Source organism: Syngnathus scovelli, chromosome 16, assembly GCF_024217435.2.
Source record: "Syngnathus scovelli strain Florida chromosome 16, RoL_Ssco_1.2, whole genome shotgun sequence".
Classification (NCBI taxonomy): domain Eukaryota; kingdom Metazoa; phylum Chordata; class Actinopteri; order Syngnathiformes; family Syngnathidae; genus Syngnathus; species Syngnathus scovelli.
In genome coordinates this window covers 6,667,871-6,690,002 of record NC_090862.1, presented here as the reverse complement: position 1 = coordinate 6,690,002, position 22,132 = coordinate 6,667,871, and the positions used below count along the sequence as shown (strand labels likewise).

Here is a 22,132-nt window from a genome sequence, read left to right as displayed (position 1 = left end):
TCGGCGGGGTAGGAAAGGTGAACTATTTCGAGAAGCTAACGCAGTCAGGGGCCACGGCAGGTTCACGGTTGCATTGCATTGATATTATTTTCAACCGTTGTTCAGCCTGTGCAGAACATTCACGATTCAAAACGTCCAAAATGTTCTCGACTGCCACTTACAAAAATGATCAACTACCTTCAAGTTTTTTTTATTTTTTAATTAGATTTGCTTTCTTGGAACTGCCTGAGGCAATCCCCTAATTACCAGTGGAGAGTAGGGATTTTTTTTTTTTAAAAGTTTGGCTGTCCAAATCAAAAAGCGCTGTGTGGTTTGAGTCGATCACCGTCAGTTTTGTTCTGTTTGTTGTTGAACCGCTTTACATGTTGCGCAATCACAAGAGAGGTGGTTGGCAATGCACCGCAAAGGTTGAAATTTCAAATCAATTTAATTGTTAAGAAGTGTCCAAGTTGATGTTATTTTTGGTGTATAAGTGTTACACTGCATTTTTTCATCGGAGATTTTCAAAACACGCATAAAATAATAGTAACATGATATTATTAAAGCAACAAAATGGCAAGATGCCAGAAAAATGTAGGAATGCGACAATGAAAACACACAATGCGCGACCACAGTTTCAATGTGTTTCAATAAAATAGATTTTTTTGGGTTGCATGAATCACAGCAAAAATGTACACTTGGCAGCATCTGAGTAAGTGACTTCACAAGAGTAATAAATAATATATAAAACTATAGAGCATAAATATTCATTGCAGACTTAAAAATGCAGTGTTTTCTACAAAGTCGAGAATGAATATAATACACATGTGCGACTGAAAGGCTCTTTTGTGCCATAGTTATCCAACTAAAAATGATTGATTAGTGCACCAATGCAAAGACATTATACATTAAAAGCTCAAACAAAAAGTGAACTCGCTATTTTCAAACTTTTATTTTATAATAAAACATTGAATGTTAATCGGGCAAAGTTTATCAATGCTGATGATGTGAATGGACAAAAGCAGATTATAATTATCATATGAAATGTCTCCCAAAGAACTGGCAATCTCACCTGGGCGACCTGCACACGGACTGAAAATGTCGTCTGAATTTTAAATCACGAGCGGGAGTTGTTACCGGTGACTCGCCGGCAATCTGATGAAAATAACCGTAGGCACAATTGCGCTCACGTGTACGGCTTGACAGCACTTGTGATTTATGAGCTATCTGGAAGAGAATGAAAGCATTTTGATTTATTGATAGGAACTTGGATGGCAACTATCAGTTGTTTTCTGACAGAGGTTTTGTTGTTGTGGCCTGTTATTTGGCGACATTACTTTCTATGTACAGTAATCCCTCATTTATCGCGGATAATTGGTTCCAAAAACCACCCGCGATAAGTGAAATCCGCGAAGTACGGTCACCAACAAGAAGTACTGGGCAGGCTAACGAGTTAGCGGAAAGATGCTAATTTGCGATCGTGCTAACACGCAAAAACGGACTTCTAAAAGAACATAAACGAACATTTGGAGCAATACTACATTGTCCTAAAGGTTAGACACATGTTTCCTCAATTTAGAAGTTTTATTTTGACTTTTAAATGTTTTTTTAATTTGGAAAAAAAAAAATCCACGATTTCGTGAAGCCGCGATAAACAAAACGCGAAGTAGCGAGGGATCATTGTAGTCCCAAAAGAGGAGCGAAATGAAAAAGTCCTAAATGCCTGCGAGAAGAGGCTGGTTCACTTTAAAAAAATAAATAAAAATAATAATAATCCTACTAAATTTTCCCCAAGATCAGGTCAAATAAAGACTATAACAGCTTTAAAAGCTTTTGGCTATGTGAAGCCCTTTGAGACTGTTTGTGATTTAGGGCTATACAAATAAACTTGACTTGACTTGACTTAAAGTACATTACTGCCCCCTACAGGGGTGGAATGCAAACGTCCAATTTAAATTTAAGACTTTTTTTAGGTGGTCGTCTGCATTTTTTTTTTTGCATTTCACGACATTCCATCTCTTGCAACAAATGCTTTCGATTGAAGCGTGTTAGCTCAGTTGTTTGCATTCAGGTCCAAACACACAAGGCAACCTATAAGCAATAAATGAACACGTACGATGAGTGCCAGCAGCTAATTTCTGTAATAATCTCAACTCTGCAGCTAATTGGCTGCACGCCAGATGCTTCTCATCAAAATAATGACTCTGTCTCTTACGAGGAAATGATCTGTCTTCTCTTCTGCTTTCTTCTATACATGGAATCTTTACTTCCTGCCTGAGATGAAGCCAAATGATTCACTCGTTGGAAGTAAAGCACTAATACTTTCTTACTGTACTTAATTTGATTCCTTTTTTTCCCTTATTTTTACTCCGTACTGCAAGCCACGGTTGATTGAGACTTTTTTTTTTTCCCCATCAGTACCTTTGCGTGAATCCAATGTGAGTACTTTTGGGTTCTTGAGCTCTGCAGGGGTCTCCATTTGGAGTGCAAAGCTATCAAGGATTTCTGGGATGTCTACACTGAGCTACCATCATAAAAGGTTAATAGTGATGTATTTTATAAGTAAGATCTTGCCATTCTGCAACAGTGGCTCTTTAAAGGGACACTATGGGTGACATAAGTGCGTGTGAGGAAATTGACTCGTAACACACTCGTCACTGGCTAGGATATTTCCCTTGGGTGGGGGGACAAGAATATCTCTGGAGTGTCCAAAAATAAAATAAAAAATACAACCGTCCATCAATTTTCTGATATATATACCGTATTTTCCGGACTATAAGTCGCTCCGGAGTATAAGTCGCACCAGCCATAAAATGCCCCAAAAAGTGAAAAAAAACATATATAAGTCGCTCCGGAGTATAAGTCGCATTTTGGGGGCAATTTATTCGACAAAATCCCACACCAAAAACAGTCATGAACGAGCAACAACAGACTAAACGATAGCAACAACAGGCTAAACGATAGGTATGCTAACGTGACAAACACAAACAAAGAGCTGAGAACGGGCCTGACGTAACATATAGAGTGATTAAGGACACCTATTACATGAATAACATGTTTATAAAACCATCAGTGTCACTCCAATTCATTAAATAGCAACAACAGGCTAAACGATAGGTATGCTAACGTGACAAACTCAAAGAGCTGAGAACGGGCCTGACATAACATATAGAGTGATTAAGGACAACTATTACATGAATAACATGTTTATAAAACCATCGGTGTCACTCCAATTCATTAAATAGCAACAACAGGCTAAACGATAGGTATGCTAACGTGACAAACACAAACAAAGAGCTGAGAACGGGCCTGACGTAACATATAGAGTGATTAAGGACAACTATTACATGAATAACATGTTTATAAAACCATCGGTGTCACTCCAATTCATTAAATCCATCGATCGTTCTTTGTCAACAATGGGTGCGCACGGCTGAGGGCGCTTGCGCTTCAAAATATTCCACAGGCTCATATAACGATAGATAAACTATATTTTAAATAACTATAATACAAGCCAATAATATTATCAAACCATCCGTGCACTTTAATTCCATTAAATCCATCGATCAAATTCCTCGTCCTTTGTCAACATCGCCGCGCGTGCGCCCTGACGTCAGCCTCGTCTTTATTCCACAGATCTACTATATAACTATATTGTAGCGTTAACAAAGTACAAGGATAGACGTAGGTTTGGTAAACGGCTCTTTATTAAACAAAACAAACTTCCAAGCGTGTGGCGGCGTGGACTTCCAGACAGACCGGGCGTGCGTAATGGCCATGTCCGAGCCCCGCGCACCGTTCGCGGACAGCCACTCGGCCGAGCGTCGGCCCCCGACTCAGTAGAGACCGGGCGTGCGTAAAAGCCATAATAGTTTTTCAAACCTTCTATGTCACTCCAAATCCTTAATTCCTTCAAACTCTTTGTCCTCCGTGTCACTTAGAAATGATCACCGCTAATGATGGTAGTCCTTGTGTGGGCACGTTTGTATGTAAACAACCGGCGCGCCGCGCTACTGACGTCACTTGAAATAGTAATCCATTGGTACATCACGGTTCTCCAAACTTTCTTTCTGCTGCTCGATTACTGTTTTCAGCTGCATATTTTACAACTTGAAGTTTGTAACCTGCAAAATATGAGTTTCTTTTTGGTGCCATTTTTCTTAAGCCCACCCAGTTGATGAGTCACGGCCAACGGTAAAATTTAGAGCGCCCTCATCCAGTTTCGTCTGAAAATATAATTTTTTTTGGTTGTTTTATCAAAGTCAAAGTCTGCTTTATCGTCGATATATTTTTTTATATACTAAGACACACAAAGAGATTGAAATTACATTTCCACTATCCCTCGGTGAGATAGTACACATATGCATACAAGCAACACAAAAAAAACCAAGAAGGCACTAACAATGAATAAATAAGAGTATTGAATAAATGATAAATAAACAAATAATAAAAAATAATAATAATAAATATAAGAGGAGCAAAAATGGAGCAAGTGTACATACAGCAGACAGTGGACTTGGATATGGTGCTTTAAAGTGTTAATTGCTTTATTTGATGTTTTCTCTATTTTTTATGTTTTGAATATGTTCAAGATAAAGAAATAAAAGCATGTGAAGTGATCAACTATACTAAAAATAACATGGGAAGTGGTCAACTATACTTGTAAGTGATGTCTTAATGATCAAGTAAAAATTTGTGAAAAAAAAACATATATAAGTCGCTCCTGAGTATAAGTCGCCCCCCCACCCAAACTATGAAAAAAACCGCGACTTATAGTCCGGAAATTACGGTATATATTTTTTACAAATCTGTAAAATTCTTCAGAAAATGCTGGTGAGGATTCATTATATGTATTCTACAATGACATGAGGAAACGTGGGAAACAATTACCAGAAAAATTGAAAAATATCCAAAAGTCAGGTCCAAATATATTGCAGCTCTGCCAGCGGCACTACTAGCAAATGCAATATAAGACCTTGTCTCATCTCCTCCTGCAATAAAATTAAAAATATATTAAATTATCCGATGATGAGATGTTAAAACATCATCAAAAAGTTGAGAAAGTACTTCTGCCGTACTTTTCTTCCAGGTTTCGACATTTTTCAAATGAACAAATTACAGATGGCTTATTCAATTAGTTGGATGCAATTTGTTTGATTTTAATTAGTAAACAAAGTTCCTCTGATCAATATGTTCTTGGCTCACATCTTTTGAGGACCACACCAGTGCCAGATGTAGGAAAATGCTATCGTCTTGATTAAACATGTTCATTTCTTTTTGGCTGTGTTGTGTGGCTACAAAAAAAATAAATAAATAATCAAATGAAATAATGGACATGCTGGCAAAAATGAAACTGTGACGGACTGTGCGTCGTCTGTCGTGGTGTCTGAAAATCCGTGAGTGGATCAGACGTGGTTTCGGGACTCCATTAAGAGCACTCATGGGGAACTTTCCTTTCACCCAGACAGAGAAATTGTTCCGAGGCGCTCGGCTTCCATGTGGTGATGAAGAGTGGAGCGATCATAGCAATTCAGACATCAGATCTTTTTTACACTAGCTGGGGGATTTCCAAGAGGAGGAGGTGATGATCTTTCTGTGAAGGCTTTTATGCGTTGCTTCAGGGGCACAATGGTGTCAAAAATCCCAAGTCCACAAAAATATACTTCTTTCAATGTTATTTATTATTATCAGACATTATGCTGAATTTACAGAATACAGTGATTTTTTTTAAATTTTTTTTTATCATAATGGACCTCTCAGACCTCTTTTTCCAATTCCAGGAATGGAAAAAAAATAGAGCCTCTCTCTCAAGAAGCAGCGAACAACATTAATGTGCATGGTCGTGTTGCACTGATGAGACTCCGGCACACAAATTGGAGAAGACGGCAACCCTGAGTGGACCCGCATAGAATCACCTTGTTGGAATTCTAGCAAGCCTTACGATAGGATCCATAAATCACTACACCAAAGGTGACCCCCAACGTAAGGCCAGTAATAACCTCCCTCTTCGTTTTTTCTTTAAGGATAGAAACATATGAATGATGGTTGTCATTAAATGAAGCCCGGTTAGGTTAGCGACCTCGCTAAAAATAGTGACGCCTGATGGTGTCTCCTCATTGGAAAGATCTTCAAATATGAAACCAATATTTTAGTATTATTGCTGCTCTCACATTATGACAGAGACTCGTCACGACTTGAAGTTGAAACAAAATTCTAATGCTTTTACAGCGGCTCATCCATTTTTGTTCCCTTCCATTTCTCGCTCGCGGCGGCGTTGTTTGCTTAGAACGGAATGGAAGTCGCACCTGATTATTTCCATGTGAAACGCCGGCGCACCCCCGCCAAGCTGGCACGGCGACGCGTCTGATTCGGGCTTTGATTAGGAGTGTGATGAGCGGAGATAATCGCACATGGCTTCCTGAAAGCGACGCTTTCTCGCAGGAAAACACTTTGACGACATCACTGGGGGGTCCCTTAAAGGATCCAAGCGGAGGACAATAAAGCCTAAAGCCCTTCCCCTAGCTCCGTGAAAGACGCTCAAGGAGCATAGAGCAGAGAGTGGGACTCATTTTTAATTTACCGTACCTCTATTCAGAGTGGCAGGAAGACTTATGAATACTCCCTGGTGCAGTATTTATGAAGGTGTCAAATGGGCAAATCAGAGACGATAAGGGCACCAGATGGGATTTGTACAAAGCTCCGGCAAGTCTCATCGTCGTCCAAAATTTTGGTCATTTCAAGATGAAAGTCAGCTTCAGTCAGACGAGCACAATGAAAGCTTGCATAGGATTTTTTTTTTTTTTTTTACATAGAAATCAATCAAACTAGCTTACTGAGTGACTCACTAGTTTTTGTTAGCTTGCTATGTAGCTAGCTACCGACATAATTTGGTCATTTTCAGATGAAATCAGCTTCAGTCAGACGAGCACAACTAAATCTCGAATAGGATTTTTTTTAACCAGTGTAAATGTTATCAATCAAACTAGCTTACTGAGTGACTCACTGGTTTTGTTAGCTTGCTATATAGCTAGCTACTGACATAGTTTGGCCATTTTAAGATGAAAGTCAGCTTCAGTCAGACAAGCACAACTAAAGCTCGAATAGGATTTTTTTTTTTTACATAGAAATCAATCAAACTAGCTTACTGAGTGACTCGCTAGTTTTTGTTAGCTTGCTATATACCTACATAGTTAAATAATCAGCTAGCTAGCTACCAACTAAGTTGTTTTTATGTAATTCTGCTCTCTAATTAGTAGCCTGAAAAGATATCGGAAGGCAGGCTAGCTGGCCCGCTCTTTGTATTAGGATAAAGCAAAACAAAACAATGCCGCTTGTGTGGCATTAGATCCAGCTCAGCTTCACGCCGGCTGCGTTTGAACGAGCTGGTGGGCTTGTCGGCTCACTGCCTCCATATGTTGGATTGTTCACACATGCAACCTGCAGGCGGGTGCGCTTTTCACTGCTAGTATATGCCATCTTGATTCTCCAGTGCTCCATTTTGCATGCCTGATGTAAAAATCACATCTGCGAGTCAGAAGATGAGCAGCACTGTGCTTGTTCACATGCTGCCAGATTTACCAAAGCTTTGTGCTTGCAAAAATGGCCACAAATTCAATTGCTCACACAATCAGATATGAAAACTGATCTACTAACCCAAGATGGAGTCTACCTTACACACTAATTTACCACGCAGTTCATTTTGCGTGTTCCTGGAAGCGTATTATGCAAATAGAGTCATTTAGCAAGCACAATTTGATTTATAAAACCCGAGACGAATTGTGATGGCTGATTTTGCATATTTTAATTCTGCATCTGGAAGTCAGGTGCAAACGGCAGCACTCTGCATAACCATGATGAGGATGCACGGCCAAAATGAAAGCTGACATGGAGAAGGGATCTTTGTGATATATTTGAATAATAAGAAACATACAATCAATATTCGTGACATATTTAGCAATGCAATTGCGCAAAAACTAGCTAGCTTGCTAGATAGTCAATTCATGAGTTGCCAGTTAGCTAGCAGGATTATAATTATATTAGCCAAACAGTTTTTTGTTTATTTTGTAGACATATGGCAAGCAGGATTACATTAACTATTCAGCTAGACAGCTAGCGAGCTACAGTCGATGGTCAATGGTTATTTATAGCATTAGCCAGTTAGCTAGCAAGTGAAAACATTTTCTTTGTCATTGGCGAATGAAGGGATTCTTGACTTGGGAAACGATTGAAGCGTACCAAACTGTAACCCGCAGAGCTGAGATGAAAACGTTCATATGTGAGCTATGAATTGGAATTGGATATCATATATGGTGTAATGGGGGTCAATGAAGGTATGGACAGGTAAAGTGCTGACAAGAAACCCTAAGCGTTCCCATCACATTTGCAATAAGGAAAAAGGCAATTTAGCAATTCCACATTTAAGCTTCATTTAGCTTCCTTGCAGAGCCATCACATTTTTTTTTTTTCCGGACTGCACGCAGGGATGACGAGAAACTCATTTCACCCAACAATCCTCTAAGAACTTGGCAACCTCAGGAGGGGGAACATTATAAAAAATGATTAGTCATATTTAGATGAGTTGGCTGCAGTAACAGTGATGCATCTGCAGAGCAAAAAAAAAAAGACTGAATGGAGCCCGATGCCTGGCTGTCTGCTTTCATTCAGAGGCGGCCAGAATGTTCACACTGGAGAAAGTGTGAAGGCATGCAGCGCTCAACCTCTGCTTTCGGAGAAGTGCGATCCCGAGAACTACTACTTTCCTTAAAGTCCAAACTGTTATCTACAAAAAAAAAAGTTTCCACGACAAATCCCAGTGCGAACACCTTCCAGCCTCCGCCAGTCACACATTTCTCAATCTGTTGTTCTGTTTCAAGCATTACGTGAGACAACAACGTAGGCGAAAGTCCCTCCGGTCGGCATCCGCGTGGGCTGCCTTCGGGTACCGGTTCTCTCCGAGGAGAAGCCAGGCTAGTCCGGCCCTACTCAGACGCATAGTGGGCGCCTCGCCGCTAAACTGGAACGAGCGGCAGAACGAGCAAGCGCGGCCACCCGGCGATGCGTCCACATCCGCGAGCCTGACCTTTGACTCGTCATTTTGCTTTGTTTACGTCCTACGTGATGAGTCAGACATCTGCATAGAAAAATACTGCGTAGGAAGGGAGACGCTTTCATTTGCATTCTTCTTTTCTCATGCTGTGTCTGCTGTTATTTATTTTTGGTTGCTATTGTAGCCTACTTGGGAAACACTGCTGTAGATTTCGATATAAATATAGGAGCTTATTGGTCATATTTTCTATCTATTGCTCTATTGTTTTTATCAGTTGGCGACATTGTGGAAAGCGTCCTTCTCTCTGCGGGTACATTCCGAAGGTCCACTCTGTCTAGCTGAGTAATATCTCCAGACATTTGGGATGACGAAAGGCGGCTGTTATTTCCGCCGGATGAATTATTAACTAGTTATTTTTTGCCCCTTCTGAAGTGGCGAGAGGACAGGTTAGAGGACTGCTGACTGAGTCAATGTTGGCAATGAGTCAGAGGATCTCATGACCGTGCATGGCCAAGCTTGTGATTAAAAAGTCAGAAACTTTGCTTTGAAGGCGTGCCGAAAATATGACGATTGCGGTTACAGGAAGTGACAAATGAAAATAAAAAGTGGTGGTCAGTTTTCCACTTTAAAATAGTACAAAGGGAAACTGTGAAATTGAATGTAGCTGCTGTAAGGCAACAAGCTAACATAGTAACAGAGGAGGATGATTGAGTGAAAAAAAGCTTATATTTGTCACTTCGAGCTGAAGGTTAGCGTCAAACTAAAAATACTACAAGAAAAATTCCACATTGAGTCGTACAAATAACTGCATGGCTCTCATTAGCTTAATACAAACGTTATTAGCAAACAGGCTAACAATTAGCATCTATGTGTTGGTGTTAAAACAGCAGATATCCAAATATAATTAGAGCAGCAATATAAAAAAAAAAATCCTCAGACGTATATTGTTGAACCTCTACAACACACGTGTCAAACTCAAGGCCCGGGGGCTAGATACGGCCCGCCATATCATTTTATATGGCCTGCGAAGACAAATTGTGCATCAAATTTGTGTCATTACTAGAATTGCAAATTGTCTTCACTTTTAATAATATGGTTTTTTTTAAATATTTGACCAGTTTTTACTCGTCTAATTTGGAAACGAGTTATTTGTCAGTTTGTTTTGTAGCTTTGACTGTATATAATATGAGGTGCTCATACATTTATTTGGGTTGACAGTCATAATGGCACTCCGAAAGAAGCTATGACTACAATGCGGTCCGCGAAAAAAATGAGTTTGACACCCCAGCTCTACAAAGAACTTGTATCACTGCCGTATTGACGAGTCTCCTGTTTGTTTGTTTGTTTGTTTGTTTGTTTGTTTGTTTGTTTGTTTGTTTGTTTGTTTTCCTTATACTGCCCCATGTGGAAACACCAGAATTAGTGCATTCAAGTAGAAAATGTGACAAAAACATTTCTATTCCTTTGAATGCTTTTTAATTTAGTAATTACTCTATATAAGTAAAATGTTATATCAAAAACACAGTCATTTGGTTTTAACTCCTATCCCATAAATGCAATATTGAGCAGAATAACATGCTTGAACTCGCGAGGGCGCGCCGTACATATTACAAAGAAAACCTCAGCCTTAATGGTTCTTGCACGGTACACTAAAAGCAGCACCAGATGACGAAATGTCTCGGTGACCTCAACGAGTGACATCACACCGGTTTATTTTGGAGCGAGCAACACTCACAGGCTCTCGAAGCGCTCTTCCCGGTGGAACGCGACAAGGTTGTACAAGCTTGTGAATTATGCATATTTTGGAAGGCGGTGTGTAAAATATATAGGCGCATCCCTTCGCTACCTCTTGACTCCCGGTTAATGGAATCCAGAAGTAGTATTACCCTTTCAAAAAACAAAAAGTTAGACAAACATCCACTTAGGTTGTTTTAATTATACATATCTATCTACCCGGTTGTATATTCTGTGTAAAAGTATCAATAGGAGCCATGTGTTATTTATAAACAAGGCTGGAAAGGGGAGCGAACCCAAACCAGAGTGGCTCAGCGGGGAGCGCTGAAAGCAGCGCCGTGTTATTTTCAGATGCTCCGTCGTTACAAAGCGTTGCTCATCTCGCCGTGGCCGGAGCGCAGCGAGGCTGGCCGCGTACGCCACGGCGACCGCAACGCGCTTGGCGTGTCTTTTGTGAGGCTTTTAGTGTAGGTGGTGTGTTTATCCCGACGGTCACGCCGAGACGGACCGGCCCCGGACCCTCCCCCCCACGCCGATTAGCCCACGCTCGGATCTCATTCCTCTGCTGCTGCTGTCAGATAGCTTCACAGAAAACATGACAAAGCGGGAACGCCTGAAAGCAACACTGGCTTTTTTTTTGTGTGATGAGATACCTTCTGACTGAAAGAACTTTTTCTCACATTCAACTTGTTTGTCACAGTGGGGGGGGGGGGGGGGGGGACTTCCCTAATGTAAATCCACCAAGATGATAGAGAATTCTCACTGAGAGCTGGTCAAGCAACTTTCCACAATCTTCATTCAAGGCCCGCCCTCTCGGCATTGCCCAAACACTTAGCTCAGCGTCTATTTCATGGCCTTTTGAAGACCTTTCAGCGGGTAACCAGAAGATGAATTCCTCCCTCATCAGTGCATTCCACACTGTCAACATATTCAAATGCATGCAAATTACACTTCCGCCAAGGTTGACGGCGCCAGATCCGTGTCGTGACCTAATCGGGCGCCGCGCTCTATGCAAATCAAGCCTTCGACTCAGAAACATCTTCAGTAATTACGCCGCAGGTCGTGCAGACGCCCCGTGTCCGTATTTCTTTCTTTCCTCTGCTCTGATTTGACACGTTGGCTTCTCATCACAATGCTGATTTGGAGTTGCGGACGTGTTTATCTTTCTGCTCGGATAAATTCAACACCGCTGGAACAGAATTTTTGGCCTAGCCTGTGTGCTGGACAATCCTAAAAATATGGCTCCTATCTTCTCCATTCCTCCTTCCTTTCAGATGTGCCATACTTCACTGACAGCAGATATTCCATTAAATCATCCCTGCGCTCGCCCCCGTCGTCCCCGCCTCTGAATTATCGCCGGCGTCGTTACCTCCCTCCGCTATCCAAATTGGCTTAGCCACTGAATGAAGGATTTAAATAATTCATTCCGCCTATCCGCCTTGCTTTTTGTTCACCGCGCCCCCGACCCGCTCGGACTTCATTTAGTTGCATTATCGCCTATTCAGAGGCGGGTCCAAGTCGGACGGATGGGTTCGGTTTGAATTCCAGTTTTTAGGGGGACATATGATTCGATATTATACACTTGCAGAGGAAATTACGTACTGGAATGATAAATTATACCAATTTGGACTGATGGGGATGCAGAGATTTTACGAGCATGATTTGGAGGCTAGGCTGGCTGAAGATCCACAATTTTCAAGTGATCACTAACATTTATCTTCATGTTTTTTTGTACTCTGAGCATATTAAATGAGTGTATATTTATCTACTTTAGAGTGGCTGTAGGTGGACAATCGCACCTCACCGTGAGCCGCTTCAGATATTTCCATGACCTGGTCAAACTTGCGGCTCTTCTCCACCAAGCTCACTTGAATAGGTTGCGCCAGCAGAAGCGTGTTCCAACAATAAATATTTCATCAGCAAGCCGAAGTAGACGTATTATTCCTCGACTTTCCACGCCATCTTCCGGGCTATCTTTTAATGCGGCCTCTGGTCCGCCGAGGCTTTACAGCGTAAGCGGCGAGGATATTAGAAAGCGGGAGACATTCAGCGCGGCCGCTCTGCGCCGCGTCCACGCTTGGCACAGCTACTTCCACCACGCCGCAGTCCCCAAAGCCTCTGCCAAGTTCATTACACAAGCAGACGTGCACGTACACACATCCGCCCCCTCAAAGAGGAGCGTCCGCTTCCAGATCTTCTCGAGCCACCCCTCATACGTGTTCTCCTCCATGCGGCAGCTTCTGCTATTTGGCAATTTATTACTGACATGTATTGATCTTCCATCACATGGAACACGAATTGACTTGTTTGGTGAAATATGGTGGACTTTTGCAGCTGGCTCTGCCACTTTGCTCCCCACCCCCAACCCCCGCATGTCTATTTAAGCCCAGAGAATTACGGACCACTGCCGTCACACTGTGACTCTTGATTTAATTATAGTGATGGTGATATATTGCAAGATATATATTTAGTGATATGAGCAGTTATTAATATCATTAAATACATAACAGTTAGGACAATATGGCAATCCTATGATCCCCTTTGCAGCTGTGAGAAATCTGTTTGGAGTCTCTAGTGATGTATCAAATAATCTAATATGTACAACATAATAAGTATAATATCATATCTTTTTTTATATAGTTTAATATAATATATGATTTTATATTACAAATATAATATAAATGAATATAAATTTATTCAATTATAAATATAAATGCATTATATTATATATAGTATATATGATGTGAATTACTTTATTTGTTTATAGATTTTTCTGGTACCATTTATTTTGTGACTTAAGAAAAAAAAATCCCCCATCAAACTATATTTCTACCCCTGTGTAAACATATCAGCGACTATAAAGGCAAAGTTGACTCGATTAGCTCATTCACACAACATAAAGTCACATGGCTTCCTTATGAACCTAAAAGTACATCATCTGTCTCCTGACTTCATTTAAGTGGGTGTGGCAAGGGGGGCCAAGGGGGCTGAGCCCTTTCGGGGCAATCTCGTTAGGAGCTTTACAGCTTTTACGTCGGGCCGGGCCAAAAACGGGCACTTCTCTTTCTCTCCTGACAGCAGCCTCCCTTCCTCTCTTCCACCCTTCATCCCTCCCACACAAACTCACACTTCCACACACAGCACACACACACTTCCTCCTTTGGCCCGCCTCCCCCCTCCCTTCCCCTCCCTCGCTGGCTGTCTCGGCGGATAGAAAGAAGCAGCCCGAGCGAGCCGCTTCGCTCAGCTGTAAGCGAGGAGCGCCGATGGAGCTCCAGCCACGCTGAGCGCTCGCTCACAATAAAGACTCATTCAAATTCATCATAAGAATAAACGTGGATGTTGGCGCCCACCTGGGGAACCCGGAAGCTTCTTTTTGAGAACGATGACACAAGGCTGAGGAGCGCAGGTAGGAACCCATTCTCTTTTGAGACTTGAATGCAACAAGCGTGCTTCTTTTCAATGTGCTCTGGAAATGTTGGGTTGTGGGTGAGGTGGTCGTGCACTCCCCCTCTCTTAAAAAAACAAACAAAAAAAAAACCAAACGCAAGCCCAAGTTGCACCTCTGCGCTCTAAGTTTGTATTCAGCACCACGGACAGCTCCGCCGTCTGTTTGGCTTCTATTGCTTTGACTGCGGAATAAAAAGTTGTTTTGCGGCTTAACAAAGCAACATGGGAGGATTTATGATGAAAATAAGCATGATGCCAAAATGGTAAACAAACGCACAATGATTAGCCACTGCCTATGTATGGCCTTAATCTATTCTATTAGACTGTGCGGTCATTACAGTCGACCGTGCGTGGAGCTCACTAGCAGATAAGCTGAGGATTTTGCAGCCTTCGTGCCATCTGTCTTTGGAAACGCAACGCTGGAGGAGCCGGCACTTGCGTAAAAACCTCGAGACGGATTGATTTTACTGTTTATTTTCCAGAGCATCTTAAAGTGAAATCCTGCAAGTTGCTCCAAACGATTCGGGCAGGATGATGAGTCACAACTTGTGTCGGTCGCTTTCACTCGCAACTTTTTTTTTTGTCTTCTTCTCACACTTCCACCCACCCCCTCACCCCCACCCCTCATCTCCCTTATCTTGATTATGCAGCTGGATGATTGAGTCAGCTATTTTGTATGCATCTTGCTTGAGCTCGCTCTTTTGTGGAAGGAGAGGCAGAGAGATCGTGCCGAGGATACCGAGAGAATTACAGCTTCTTGTGATGGTTTAAAAAAAAAAAAAAAAAATGAGGAGGCTGCCCCCGCTGGATAAATTGCTGTTTGAGGGAGACGGATTTCCTGAGGGGACGGCGCTTTGGGAAGCGTGGCCGACCTTATTAAGCGAGAATGGCAATCGCGAATGACACATTTCTTTGGATGACCTGGACGGGAGTATCTAAAACTCTGACAGAGCGAGACAAAACGCTAAAAGAATTGTGTAGCGCCCCAGGCGACTTCACGCTTACGTCTTCCATGTTTGTTAATTACACAAATCAGTAAACAAGCCAACCAGAGCAGCTTGACATTCGATTGACAGGTAATGTGGATGGACGCTAATGATGCTAAGCTAATGCCATGCGAGATGCTAACAGCACTGTGTTAGGCATCATCAAATCTCTGTCAGCCTGACTGTGAGGCTGCAATTCTATGCTGAAGGCGACAAAAATCTTAACGTTAGCATCCTAACGTTAGCAACAGTGGTAGCGCTAGCACCAGAAAAGTGTCCTAGCATATAATCAAAGCAGAAAACTGTGCAAACACAAGAGACTTTATTTACGTTAAATACTTGAGTAACCTGAACGTCCCTCCAACGATATTAAAAACACTGTAGAAGACAATCGGGGGTCACTATGGCAACGGCAGACATGCGGCTGTTGTTCTTTTGTCAGATTGTTGCATCCTGTTGCCTTCAGTCACACTGTTTATTTAAGTCCATCTTGAGGTAAAGTATTTGGACCCCTTGGGACCCAATTGTGTGTCCACAACTTGATGACAACAACATTCCATTGTCTTGCACCTGTTACAAATTAAAGCAACAAAAGAAATCGCCGTGCTTATTGTACTTGTTAACTAATGACTACCGTGTAGTTCGGGAGGAGATGTTGTTGTTCTACGGCTAACAATGTGTAAAGGGACCCTTGCTGGGAGACATATGGAACGACAGCACGGCACGCACACACACAAACACACGCCTTGCAAAGCGTAAAACTTCACGGCGCTGTTTGACGAAGCTGCTGTTGCATCACCTCCGGCGTCCCATGTGACGTGAGTATGCTTGATTAAGCCCCCTCCAACCACTGGTGCGAGGACGCCAAAGTCCAGAAATGAGCCACAGAGGGAGCATAACAAGTTTGGATTGGTCGGTAATCTAGTTTGTCGAGCAAAAGTTTCTGGCATGTGCGATATGTTGGGCCGCACTGGCGGCGATGGTTCTTGTTGCTAGGCAGAAATCTCAGGATTTACCGATCTGCCCCAGGAATTTTATAATTGAACCATAGAGCTTTGTATTAAATATATAACACTGAGGACAAATGGATAGATGCATGTCAAACAGAACCTTGACCATGACTATGGTTCTAAGTGCGAAGGGTGAAGGATAGCGTTCAATCAATAATGCTGCCCACACGTTTTGCCTGAAGACACCACACATGAACCACCATTGACTGCAACTTTTTACATTCCGGGGGAGGCGCAACCGAGAAGGCTCAGGCTCTCCATTATCTAATAAAGTGTGGAGATAAAAGCTGAAATGACAAAATAAAGCAAAAAAAAAAAAAAGCAAGGGTATGCTTTTTTTTTTTTCCACTTTGCCCCTACGCTCTTTCCTCAGAAACTTCACAATGAATCAGCATCTTTTTTTGGGCTTTATTCCAGAATACAAAGTGTCGCAGAGGTTATTGAATGTAGAACCTCAAGTTGTATTTCAAATAACAATAATTTGTCACTATCCTAGTGTTAAAAAAATCCAAGTGTAAAAAGAAGTTAAGCATTGTTAAACACAAGACGAGATGACTACAACAAAATGGCTGACCTCCTTTTTCATTTCCACTAGCTACTATCGACTGCTCCATTTATTTTAAAATCGACTGGCAGCTAGGGGCTATTAGTTTTAGGGGACGCTAAGGAGCTCGCTAGTTTTCTGTTGATCAACGTTGACTGAATGACAAGTAGTTTCCATACAAGAAGACTTTTGTACAAATGGACACAAAATTTCCGCAGCCGCTTCCGTGTGACAACGCCGTCACTCAAACATCTCAAACTCTTTGCGACTTCATCTCATCATCTTATCCGGTCAATCAAAACAAGCTCATTAATTATTCATCAATGTAACAGCAAAAGGGCACGAATGAATTAGCGGCCCGATGTGCAAACATTCAAATGTGCGGCGATGGCAGCGCTTCGCATTTGGCCGGCGTGGGCGATTATCTCTTGTCGTCGTAATGCCGTGTAATTTCGAATTTTCTGAAACTGTCAACATGATACGCCAGAAACACAAACAAAGCGGCTGGCAACAAAGTCAAACACCTGAGGACACACGCAAAGATTAGCCAAAATGCTTGGAAGAGATGTTTTGGATACGTTTGGGACGCAAAGGAGAAGAAATGCCCGGAAGCTATCGAATATAGCTTTGGAGTTGACAGGCGAGAATATTTACAGCTCTCCAACGGGTCATGAGGTGACTCGTCGTTGAAATCAATACATGGCCTTCATTCCTCAGGAGGCAGCTATAGCTAGCTAGATATACTATGTAGCATTGAAATGGTCACTATTCAATCCAAACTACCTTCACAGGTTTACTCAGAGCTTCCATTTTTTTTTTTTTTTTGGGTGCCAAGGAGAAGTTTGAGATGCTGCTTGGGCTGCGCTGGCTCGCTTAGCCCCTTAGCGGGTGAAGAAACGCTCCTCTGAGCATTTGCCACTCTGAAGTGAAAGTCAAGAGTAGCAGGCGCAATCAGAGGAGCGGGCTCGGACTACCACTCTGATGCCGGCTGAAGGTCATCTCGTAATCTGTCTCGGCGTCAGCGACGCCATGCGTTGTCACACGGTTTGAACTCGAAGTGATTGCTTTGAGTCCGGCCAGGTCTCAATATACGGTGCGGCTTGATGGACAGCAGAATGCATCCACTACTTGAAAAGTGGCAGGGTATTGTTCCCGTGAAGAAAAATCAACGGACAAAGAGAGACACGGGGCAAAAGGACAAATCAATGCACTCTTGAAAGTGCTGGGTTAACAGTAACCCAAAATGGGGTGAAATGGTGCCGGGCCAAAATGGGCCTATCCAATTCTGGGTTATTCACACTGAATTGATGGGTCGAGACTTTTTAAGGTTCTTAAAAGGGTGCATTACACAGAATCATCCCGATTACCAGATTTTAACGACATTCTTCTGGCTAATATGTCAGGTTTTGTTGGACCTAACTGTGGGATTCCATAATTTGGACCACAGTATTCTTGTTTACAGAACCAGGTGGGCATTATTGGTAGTGCTCCAGAGTGATTGAGATTCTATTTTTGTGTTAACCTTGGTTGCTGTGAGTCTCACTCTGCCCTACTTTGCAATGGCGTTCCACAGAGTTCAACTTTGGGGCCCCTGCTGTTTTCATTCGACTAGCAAATGAGCAATTTTGGTACTTATAAACTTCTTGTTTATTAGAATTCTATTTCATTCTACCAGTGCAGAGAGGACAATCTGAAAATAATGGGACATTTATAGAAAACAATAACTTCTCATTATTGTTCTTTTACGATTGTTCCATGAAAAAAAAGAGTTTTTTCCAAAAATTTCTTGACAGTCTGTCAGTTGAGTAAACGCGTCAACTAAGAGAGGCGGTGGCTGCATTATTGAAGCACCGCTGGGCCTTCATCAGTCACGGTGGGAACATCAGAGAGGACGCATTGAGTCGAGGCGCGTTTAATGAGGAGATGAGCGCTTTAAAGAGCGGGCGGGACACCACAGGCTGACTCATCAATAATTTGGGCAGCCATATGTCCGGCCCTTTGCAAAAACCTGCTGACAACTCCCTTTGTGGTCATCAAAGTGAACTTTGGGCAACGAATACTATGCCCCTTCCCCCTCCTTTGTCATCCAACTTAAAAGCTTTAAGGAGGACATAGTATTTTTTTTTCACAACGAAAAAGAGCTCCCAGGTGTCTTATTCCATAAAAATACTGGGGGTTATTTTATCATACCTAGCTGGCACTTCATTACCAAGTTATTGCGATAAGTTCATGTGGCGCATGCAGCAGACACATTCCGCAACACAATTCACTAGCAGACACATTTCGGGGGAAAACAATATTTACTTGAATTTCTCACTTGACAGGTGGCCTGGGATAATTAAAATTTCAATTTCCCATATGTCCCCTCTTTAAAGATTTTCCATCAGGGTCTTTTTTTTTCTCCTCGTTTAGTCTCAAGTCGTGCCTCTTAATCACGTGTGCTTATCATATGCCCGGCTCACAATTCACTTTCCTGCGGCTCCACTGTAATGGCTTCATTTTTCACCGCCCGCGACCGTTACAAGACCGTCAAGTGAGGCCAAGTGTGTTGATAGGGACACCACGTCGCCATGGCAACTGCGTTCAAACTTGAAGCCATGCTAGTCGTGTCTTTTAATAAAATCAAATGGAAAAAAAAAAAGTGTGAGCATTCACACCATGAACAGATCTCCGAGTAGCAAGACGCTCACGCTGGGGCGACGTTTCTGAATACTTGACACAAGGCTTCAAGATTATGCAGATTATTCATTCCTATTCTCCAACTGTTGCACATTGTGAAACCTCACTTGATTTAATAAACTTGCACAATCCAATAAAAAGAACATTTAATCACCCCAATGAGCCATATAACCACCCCCAACTTGTTGTCACTACACAACAAAATGGTCAAAATTGTCAGGCAGCCCGTCCAAATGCAATCTCAGCAATTTTTAAGCACATTTAAGGTATAGTTCCGGAAAAATCTCACCACGCGTCCTTGAACGCTCACCATCGGAAGCGACAGCTGGCAAGAGCGTCGCCCCATCCCCAGCTGCCGAGCTTCAATCTGACGCGCCACCTGTTGTCGCCTCATCGCACGGCGCCGCCTTTCAAGGCGAATCATCTCAGCCCGGTGATCGCCCGCGGGGAGGGAAAGAGAGAGGCAAGATCCGCGCTGGCGAATCGGCAGGCCTTCCAGGTGTTCTTCCTCCGAGATTACGTGGAAAAGTCTACATGGCAGTCATGGTGGCAAATTCCTCAACTAATGTTAAATTAGCTTCATAATAGCGACATCATCAAAGCCTATAAACTGATCGTCTCTTTGACCGATATGAGCCTGATTAATCTTTGACCGCCTCGCTGATCCACATAGCTGCATTTAAGGATGATGCTAAAATGCCGAGTCGTATTCTAGAAGGTGCGAGCTTGACTAAGTGTATCGTTCTCGGCTTAATCTGATTTACAGCTAAACGCCCGATGCGACAAGTCCGTGTCGCTCGACTTTTAATTAAAAATGGAGGTCTTTTCCTTTCCCTCCCTCCCCCTAATCTCCCTTTTGCGCTCTTGAAGGATTCCGGCAATCCGCTCTGCTCCGATGGTGAAGATAGTGCCAATATACGCTGGCCGTGGTGAGAATTACCTGAAACTAATGCAGTAACAAAATCACTTTTATTAATGTTTTTCCCTATTTTGGCAGATTTTACAAATCAAATCTACTTATGGTATCGGTTACTTGGTATCGGTGGATACTGAAAATATCATGCATTACACAGAGCAGCAATTTTTATAAGACAGCTGTCTAAAAATACTCACTGAGCACCTTGAAATTTTCCTGACTTGAATTTTCAATGTGTTGCACCTGTTTAAGATTGAATAAAAAAAAAAACTCCTTCTACTTAATTGCCGCACTGAATGGAAATAAGTTTTTTTTTTTCAAAAAAGATGTGTGGGCTGCCTTCAAAGCAGCCAGCCGCATGGGCGCTGCGCCGCTCTTCCTAAAAATACTGACTGGCGTGTTCGAGTGGTACGTTTTTGCTTTGACTGTATCGTCAACTTCAAAGCGACGAAAGTTGGACAAGGTGCTGCTTGTGGTCTCGGCGGATTGGTAGCGGTTTCCCGCCGCTGATTCGATACGCTAACAGCCGCAATTACAAAGATTTTTATTCCTATTTGGTTACCTCATCCCATCAAGAGATTTACACATTTTTCACTTCATTAACCGCCAAATAATCAGATTCTCAAAAGCAGATGAGATTAAAAAAGTTTCCTCATTGGAGTTAAAGCCGTGACAGCAAACAGCACATTTGTCATGGTGTAAAGATAACGGCGCCCGAAACCATTAAAAAATGCATCTGTTAGACACTAAAATGTATTTTTTCCACCTCAAGTAGAAGATTGGGGCTCATTAGCGAGCACCGCATTCTCACTTATCTTTATAATAAGCTAACAATTCTTACGTGGGCTTTTTGTGCTGCTTTAAAAGCCTGCCACCATTCATTTACATTCGTATTAGTCACGACCACACGAGGATTCCCGCTAAAGATGTGTTTAGGACAAAAAGAGGATCGTTAAGATTTTGGAGGTGTTTGGTAAAAATAATGAACAATCAAACCTACTTGCGGTGATATATTGAGCTTTTTGGCGTATTTGTTAACAATGCTATAAATATGCTATTTGCTAGCATATTTAGCATCTCTGGAGTCTCTTTTTGTTGAAGATGAATGAAAGCATGGAGGAATCCAAGATCTTGTAGAATTGCATAACAAGGCCTTTCGTAAAACTGGAGCGGCGCCAGCGGCAGCTTTGAAGGACCGATCGGCTCGGGCCTCCTCGTTTCTTTTTAATGTGTTCTGGATACGCGGCCATAGGCCGTGTCGCTCGCCTGCTAGCCTACATATGCTCTCCTCCGGGGCTTGGCGCTTCCTATCCTCAAGCCAGTGACTTTGGTTTGAAGAATCCAAGATAAGCTCGGGAAAAAAACAGTGAAATAAAATAAACATTTGAAAGTGCCTCTTTAGATGAATCCATACGGCTCAAATGTTCTTGGTAGATTCATTTGCAAAACAACCAAGATTTTATTTCCTGTCTCGTCCGTCATCATTTGCTCTGCGTTGAATCCTATTTTCCTCATCTTTTTTTTATAAGATGCATGTTTATCTGGACACGCGTTAGGGCTGTCAAATACTTTGATTGCTGGAAGTGTGGCTAGCGAGGGCACACAAGCGTCTGGCGAGCTCCCTCATGTACTCCGCTGAATTACCTGTCAGCATCGATTACACGCGGCCAACGTGGAGGGGATCTGGGATTTTCTCTTGCTGAGAATTAAGATAAGCTCCTGCCTGCCTGCCTGCCTGCGATGGCCCATGTTGACCCACCTGTTGAGTAGGACGGAAAATATGCAGGT

General features: G+C 42.3%; 2 protein-coding genes across 2 annotated transcripts in view; one reads left to right on the top strand and one right to left on the bottom strand.

The window, feature by feature from the left end:
* Window positions 1-22,132, bottom strand: part of mrm2 (mitochondrial rRNA methyltransferase 2) — a 98,693-nt gene that overhangs the window by 7,119 nt on the left and 69,442 nt on the right. The window lies entirely within an intron of this gene.
* elfn1a (extracellular leucine-rich repeat and fibronectin type III domain containing 1a) overlaps window positions 13,879-22,132 on the top strand; it is a 44,014-nt gene continuing 35,760 nt past the window's right edge. The window contains exon 1 of the mRNA XM_049745454.2: window positions 13,879-14,168. The gene's annotated coding sequence lies outside the window, so the exon portion shown is untranslated. The remainder of the gene's footprint in view (window positions 14,169-22,132) is intronic.